Source organism: Ursus arctos, unplaced genomic scaffold (genome assembly GCF_023065955.2).
Source record: "Ursus arctos isolate Adak ecotype North America unplaced genomic scaffold, UrsArc2.0 scaffold_17, whole genome shotgun sequence".
NCBI classification, from domain to species: Eukaryota; Metazoa; Chordata; class Mammalia; order Carnivora; family Ursidae; genus Ursus; species Ursus arctos.
In genome coordinates, this window is record NW_026622841.1 from 13,400,560 (window position 1) to 13,407,811 (window position 7,252).

At 50.6% G+C, this 7,252-nt stretch overlaps 1 long non-coding RNA gene across 1 annotated transcript in view; it reads right to left on the reverse strand.

Moving 5' to 3' along the window:
- LOC123000890 (uncharacterized) overlaps window positions 1–6,592 on the reverse strand; it is a 76,948-nt gene extending 70,356 nt beyond the window's left edge. Inside the window, exon 1 of the long non-coding RNA XR_008959772.1 lies at window positions 1,612–6,592. This is a non-coding gene — a long non-coding RNA (uncharacterized LOC123000890). The remainder of the gene's footprint in view (window positions 1–1,611) is intronic.
- Window positions 6,593–7,252: the final 660 nt, after the last annotated feature.

The window sequence follows — 7,252 nt, forward strand, 5'->3', positions numbered from 1 at the left end:
CCAGGAGTTACTGCCATGCTTGCCAGAGCCAACACAGCTCCCGCTTTCCCTCAGGTGGAAAGTCTGACTTAGAGGGAACTGGGATTCGGCACCAGCTTGGCGGGCACAATGATTTATTCTCACTAGGGCCATACCCGCTGTAGAGAAGTTCACTTTCGCTTTGCCATTTCTTCCACACAGCCATATTGAAAATATGTCTGTCTTAATATTGAACTTCAGAGCAGAGCCTTTGTTATTCTGAAGCACGAGACGTCGCATCCGTGTGTCGTGAGGTGGGTGGGGTGGGAGGAGGGTTCTGGAGACCCGCAGGAAAAGCCCCTCTCTGGAGCTGAACTTCCCTTCCACTGCCAAGCTCTGATTTTCCATCCTGTGGGAAGCAGACGGGATTACTGGTCTAGCCTATTGTCTTTTGTTCTACCAAGGCCCTGCGAAGGTCTGTGTTTGTGTGTTCCAGAAAGGAGTCACATCTGCACCGATCAGGGAAGGCAGCACCTGCAGACCCCGCTTGGAGCTTGCGTTTTAAAACCGGCTTACTTCTTTTACGACGCATGTCTCTAGGAATAAATCAGGAAGGCACTCAGCCTTTATGACCCAAATAAGGTAGAAGAAGTTATGAGGGGATGTCACTGTAGGCCTACAGTTTCTGTCTTTCAGGTAAACAATGAAAGGGGTTGGCGGTGGCCCAGCCCCTGAAAGTGCCTGGCTATCCCTATAAGGAAGTGACTTGGAAGCCCCCAGGGTCTACTCCCGCTGCCAAGTGATCGGTGCCAGCTCTGGGTCAAGGGCTTGGTCACCGCGGAGGAATCCATTCCTGGCACGCTGCTGAATGCCTAAGGAGGGACCACTGCAGACTGCTCTGTGTTGCCTCTGACAAGAGTAACGACCGAGTGGAACCCTCTGACTGGTTTCCGTCTCCCAGCATTCCCACGTTTCCATTTCGTTGCAACAGAGAGAACAAAGCATTCACAGAATGAAAAGACAAGGAGAAAAACTTCTCAAAACTCCTATCTGACGAGGGAGTCATATCCAAAACATACAAAGAACTCTTAAAACGCAACATAAGAAAACACACAACCCAATGTTTAAAAATCAGCAAAAGTTCTGAGTCGACACCTCACCAAAAAAGATGACAAGCAAGCCTATGAAAAGATGCTCCAATCATAGGTCACGAGGCAGCTGAAATTCCTATGATAATACCCTACCACGTGCTGGCAGAGTGGCTCAAGTCCCAAACACTGACAACACCGCACGCCGGCGGGGAGGTGGAGCACCAGAGCCCCCATTCACTGCTGGTGGGGATGCAGGATGGAAGCCAGACAAGATGGAAGCCAGTCTGGCAATCTCTTACAAAACGAAATACATCGTACCCTATGGTTCGGCGAGTGTGCTCCTTGGTATCTGCCCAGAAGCTGAAAACGTTTGTCCGCACAAAACCTGCACGTGGATGTTTAGGGCGGTTTTATTCATAATTGCCAAATCCTGGGAGCAACCACAATATCCCTAAGCAGGTGGATGATAAATAGTGGTCCAGCCAGACAATGGATTATTCAGCAAAAAAGGAAGAGTTATGATTTCATGAAAAGACATGAAGGAACCATAAATGTAACTTACTTTGCAAACGAAGCCGATCATTCAGTCACCATAATTACCGAGTATCTTCTGTGTAAGTCAGAAGGCTACATACTGTGTGATTCCGACCATAGGACATTCTGGAAAAGGCAAAACCATGGAGACAATAAACGGTCAGTGGTTGCTGAGGGTGGGAGGGAAGGATGAAGAGGCAGAGCACAGGGGGGTTTTAAGGGCAGTGGAACTGTTCTGTAGGATACTACAGTGGTGGGTACATGTCACACGTTTGTCAAAACCCACAGGAGGCACAACACAGCCGTGAACCCTAACATGATGAGCTTCAGTAATTAAAGTATCCATATTGGCTCATCCATTATAAAAAGGAAAGATAGAAAATGCATGTATAGGATGATAATTCTGTGAAATAGAAACAGCTAACACAAACGAACAAAGCGCAGTCTAAGCCACAGAAAAGAGGCATTCTTAATTTTGAAAGACCCTAAAATAGGAAGGTGGGTTTTGAATAAGAAAACACTTCCGAAGGAAATGTAACCATGTGTTAGACCTCCCTATACGCTCGGGCACGTGTTGCCGTTGACCGTGTTAACCCCCACGTGCCCCACGGACACGCCTGCCGTCTGTACCTACAGGGAAGGGGGCTTGCTCAGGGGCTCCAGCTCAAGTGGCAGTCTTAGGATTCAAGCGAGTGTATGCGCATCCCTAGGTTATACTGCCTTTAAAGAAAATTAGCAACTAGACTGAGTTTAAAAGGCTGTCCAGGGACGGCCTTAAAAATAGTTACAATATCACTTATTTGTCAGTAAATAGATCCTTTTGAAGTGCTTGGAAAATGCTTGCCTAGAGGTTTCGGTGTTGCCCCAGAAATGGAATTCCTGCTCCTCCGTTTAGCAAGCTGCTCTCCCTCCCCTCACCCCTCTCTGTCCTGAAGGCAAAGTTCAACCACTCACCTTTTCCTATTTCCATAAATCCACCGGAGTGGATGCGGGGCGGCTTCCCTGGAGGCCTCTCTGCTCCTGCATCAAGCCCAGCCTGTAAAAGACAGCTCCTGCGGTGGCCCAGGGACTCTTCCGTCCCTGGCTGGTGTGGGCCAGAGTGGGGGTCTCCGGAGACCCAGCTTGGGGCCAGAGGCAGTGGCCAGCCGGGGACCAGGCCCGCGGCCGCGGCAGCGCCCCCTGCCGGCCGCAGACCTGCGCTCCGTCTCCGGCTCGTGTAGGCAGCAGGGCCGGCCCTTGGCCGCGGAAGGCCGGGAGGAAGGAAAGGCCGCGGCCGTGGAGCCAACACACGGTCTTCGCAGGGAAGCTCCACTCTGCGCCCCTGGTCCCCACGGCGTTAGAAAAAGGTCCTGCGACCGCGCTGCGCACCCTCAGCCGGCCCCTGGGACGCGGCTTCCCCGGCGCACGTCTGCTCCCGCTCCCCGCAGCAGCTCCAGACAAGCCCGGCGGCCCTGTGTCGCCGAGAGGAGGTGTGGCGCCCCGGTCCTCTCCCTTTCCGACCCCGCGCGCCCACCATTAGTAAACATCGGCGCAGTCCCCAACGACCCCCACGACCAAGCTCCCCGGCCGCGATTTCTGATCCCGGCGGCACGGGCCAGTGATGGGCAAAAAAATTGTGGTTTTTTTGGTCTTCAGGGCACACCCTCGCTCTCCATCTTCGAGTACTGAGTTCTCATTCCCAACCTTCTTTGACGGCTCTGCTTTGCTCCCACTCCCCACCCCCCAAACTTGAGTACTTCCTTTCTGTAGGTCTGAGTTTGGGTAAGGGCGAGTCCAGGAACCTGTATTTTTGTTCAAACCCTTCAGGTGACTGATGTGGGGAATCCAAGGCCGCACTTTGAAATAAACACTGGCCTGGCACCACAAATTCACCGCCACAAATTCAAGCGCCACAAATTCACCGGTGAGCAAATGAACTCAGGACTGTCTTTCCCACCTGCTTCTCCTCCTGCCTCCCCCTCCCAGGTAAAGGACAGACCTGCACTCCTGCGCCTTCAGGGCCGCCAGCCCCTCCACACCGCCCTGGCCAGTCCCCCCAGCTCTGGCCAGCTCTACCTGCCTTCTCAGCTCCTGGCCCAATACACTCTGCTGCTTCTGAAATCCATCTTTAATGAGGTTTTCTTTGCCATGCCTCATCTCTGTGCTAAGGAACATCTGGCATCTCGCTTCGTGGCCCGATGAAAATATTGTGGCTTTTGAAAACCCTTCCCCAATTCTGGGCAGGCAGAGGTCACCCCTCCACACTCCCTGTGATCCCACGCTGTGTCACCATGTCACAGCTAATTATGCCCCTTACCCCAGTCTGAGGTCCCAGCCAAGGGAAATTTGCTAAGTGGCTGCCGGAACGCGCACAGGCCTACTCAAGCACCACTATTTTTACCGTGCCCAGGAAACACAGCACCACAAGGACAGAGTGGAAATTCCTACACTCACACATTAGAACTTTAAAGACATTGCAAAGTGCATCTTTGTTTGGATGAGGCTGACCTACGTCAGGGGTCAGCAAGCTTCTTCCATAAGGAGACAGACTGTCCCATTTCAGGCTCTGTGGTTACTGTTCAACTTAGCTATCAGGGGACGGAAGCAGCCACAATACATAAATGAGTGGCTGTGTTCCAATAAACTTTATTGGTAGACACTGAAATTTGAATTTCATATAATTTTCATGTGTCATGAAGAGTTATTCTTTTTCAACAATTTAAAGATGTAAAAACCATTCTTATTTGTGGGCCTTATGTGTCGCCAGTGTTCGAGCTATGCCTAATTCTGCGTCCTTTGGCACAAGACTCATATACGAGCTTGATTTTTTTTTTTTTGACCAAGAGCCTCCAAAAATGCAAACTTTTATCAATACAAGAGAAGAAGATCGGAGCAACGGAGCAACGTCCAGCCAGAGGGTGAGGAGGGACAGAAAGGGCTCTTCAGCTAGACCGGATACAGTCAGAACTGTTTATGCTGCCATCTAGTGGTCAACTCCCGTAAGGTCGGCTCTCAGCCCCCCCCACCCTTGCTAGGACCTGGAAAACATTCTCCCCTCCCATCAGCTTATGGCCACAGTTGGGGTTTGTGTTCCTAACCACACCCAACAGGGACTTCAAATCTGTTAAACCCGAAGTAAGTGTGAAGGCAAAGAATTCTAAACCTTCGCTAAACCTTTTAAAGTGAAAAAGCAAGCTTCAAGTCACAGAATTTTGAGATCGTTTAGTTCAATTTCTACCACCTTTTCCCAACCAAGCATTCAGTTTCTGAGTAAGAAAAAGAAAGGTCCAGAAGGGCCAGTTGTTCAAGATGACAGAGTTTAAAGGCGGAGCCTGCCTGTGAGTCCCGCTGGCCTGATCCCATCACAGGAAGCTCTGTACCATCACACAGACATGCCTACAGAAGTCCTGTGACGTGGACATAAATAATCGGAGTAGACCAGTGGGTGAGGGCCATGGGTTCCATCCTCATGTCTCGCTTAACTGCTTTGTGCCCTTGGATGCTTAGCCTTTGTTCCACTTCCCCAACTGTTAAAACGGGGCAAAATAGCTACCTCCCAGGGTTGCTGGATGCTGGAATGAGCTAAGGGTATCTTAGCCTCTCATGGGCATTAAGGTATTAACTACCATTACGAATTTCTTGAGCACCTACTATGTGTCAGACATTGAGTGCTTTATGTATTTTGCCAGTGTGATCCTTGTAACTGTCTTACAGAGTGAATGTTTTTTCCATTCTGTAAATAAGCCTGAGAAAGGTCATGTGTACAATGGGTGGGTGCTGGGAACGAAATCACGATGGATGTCGCCTCTTGCCCAAGTTCATGTGATGAAGGCATCCAGTACACAATGGAGTGACCACGTTACAAACATGACCCAGCCCTGATGTGCTAGCAAGAACGAGCACTGAGTGACGACTAGGTAACGTGGTGGCATTCTTAGTATTTAGGAAGGCTTTCAGGGTGGGTGTTGCCACAACTGTTCCTGCTTGGAGGTGACCTTGCTGCCGTCATTCTTGGCCTTTGGATTGTTTGTGAATGATGGTAACTGGTAGAGGGAGTGCTTGGGACGGTCTACATGTTGGAGCTTTCAACATACCAGCAGTTATGTGTCTTTTCTGCTTGCCCTGCCACTTCATTTTGGTTCTTTCTGTAGTCTGTAGGCTGATAGCTAATGGAATATTCACATAATGCTCAAGCTATCAAGACACCTGAGGATAATGAAAAACTCAGTGTTCCACCAGACGATATTTGCGCATGTTTAAAACCCCGGATGTAGGTGAGAGCTGCTGCTCCTTGAATGTGTCTGAGATGGGCAAACGCTTAAAAGCTAGTTCTGAAAGTCCCGGCGCTTCCCATCTCTGCAAACTTTCCCTCATCCCACATCTTCAAGTCCCTCAACGAGACACAGAAAAGGGATGTTCCGACCCCCTAGGACCCGGCGCTGTCCTCTCTCAGAAATCCAGAGGCCCCAGGGCTGTTAAGACCATGGGTCCCTCTCATTTTATAGGGCTTCACAGCTCACTGCCCCTGGTTGCGAGAAGCCCCCGTGGGGGCGGGTAAAGCAGGGAGGTAAAGCATGAATCTGAAGCTGGGGCCTGGTCTTCATCGTTGGTGTGTCTGCGGCACTCACCCCTTCTGAACCCCGAGTTCCGAATCTGTGAGATGGGAAGGAGGAAGCTCCCATACCCTCCACATTATGCTGACCAACGAGCACAGGGGAAAAAGCGCAGAGGAAACCGTCAGGTACCATCAGCGCAGTTCAGAGGTTTATAACAAACTGTGAGTGCGATGGCTGAAAGAGGAGATTGCTCAAATTACTTTTATGGCCAGCTGCCTGCGTTCTTTAAGGTTTGGGGCACAGCTTACAATCTCAAATGTTTTCTGCCTCACGTTCAGTTTTCTCTAAATCAGATGAGTGGGAAAGAACATCTGCTTGCTTGCATTGTCCTCATCCCCCACCAGGTGGCGCTGCTTCCCAATTAGCAATTTCTTGGTGAGAGGCTGGCTGAGACCTTTTACAGCGGATCAAGTTGGAGCTGCAAGAGGAAAGAGAACAAGAAATTAAGAACCACCTGGCCCCCCGCCCCCGCCACATCCCCCACCCCACCCAAATTTCAAGTAATCAAAATGGGATCTCGGGATAAGAGCTCTGGTGACGGAGAACTGCAGTCGCTGGCCAAGGGGTAGACTGTGGGACGCAGGGTCTTTGGTGCCCGCATCTGCATATATGCCCCACTTTCCAGAGCAGGCAAGAGGAAGCCTACAGCCCCTGTGCTCCCAAGATGGGACAGACGTTTGCAAACACACACAGAGTTCAGGCAATGTGTACCCACGCTCCCATCCAGAGGGTTCACATTTTTCAAAAGAGGAATTTAAGAATTAGGTCAATTTCTCAAGCTATGGCAAAGAAAGTCACTTTTGCACATTATGGGCACAATAGCTGTGACTTGTAAGCAGTGATGAAATGCTGAGGTTAGAGAGACCTTCGGAATCCAAACCGTGGAAGCCAATGTGCTAATGGGCGTTCTCTGGGAAAGGACAGCGCTGCTCTCTGTGCGTGGTCAATGTACAGGGCACCCCCCGAGCGGACACCTGCCTCTCAGCCCTTGGACCCTAGAGTCCTTCATTCTCATAATAGCTCATCCCTCCACCCTTCCTCCATCCCCAATAGAAGGTCCAGAGATATGGAGGC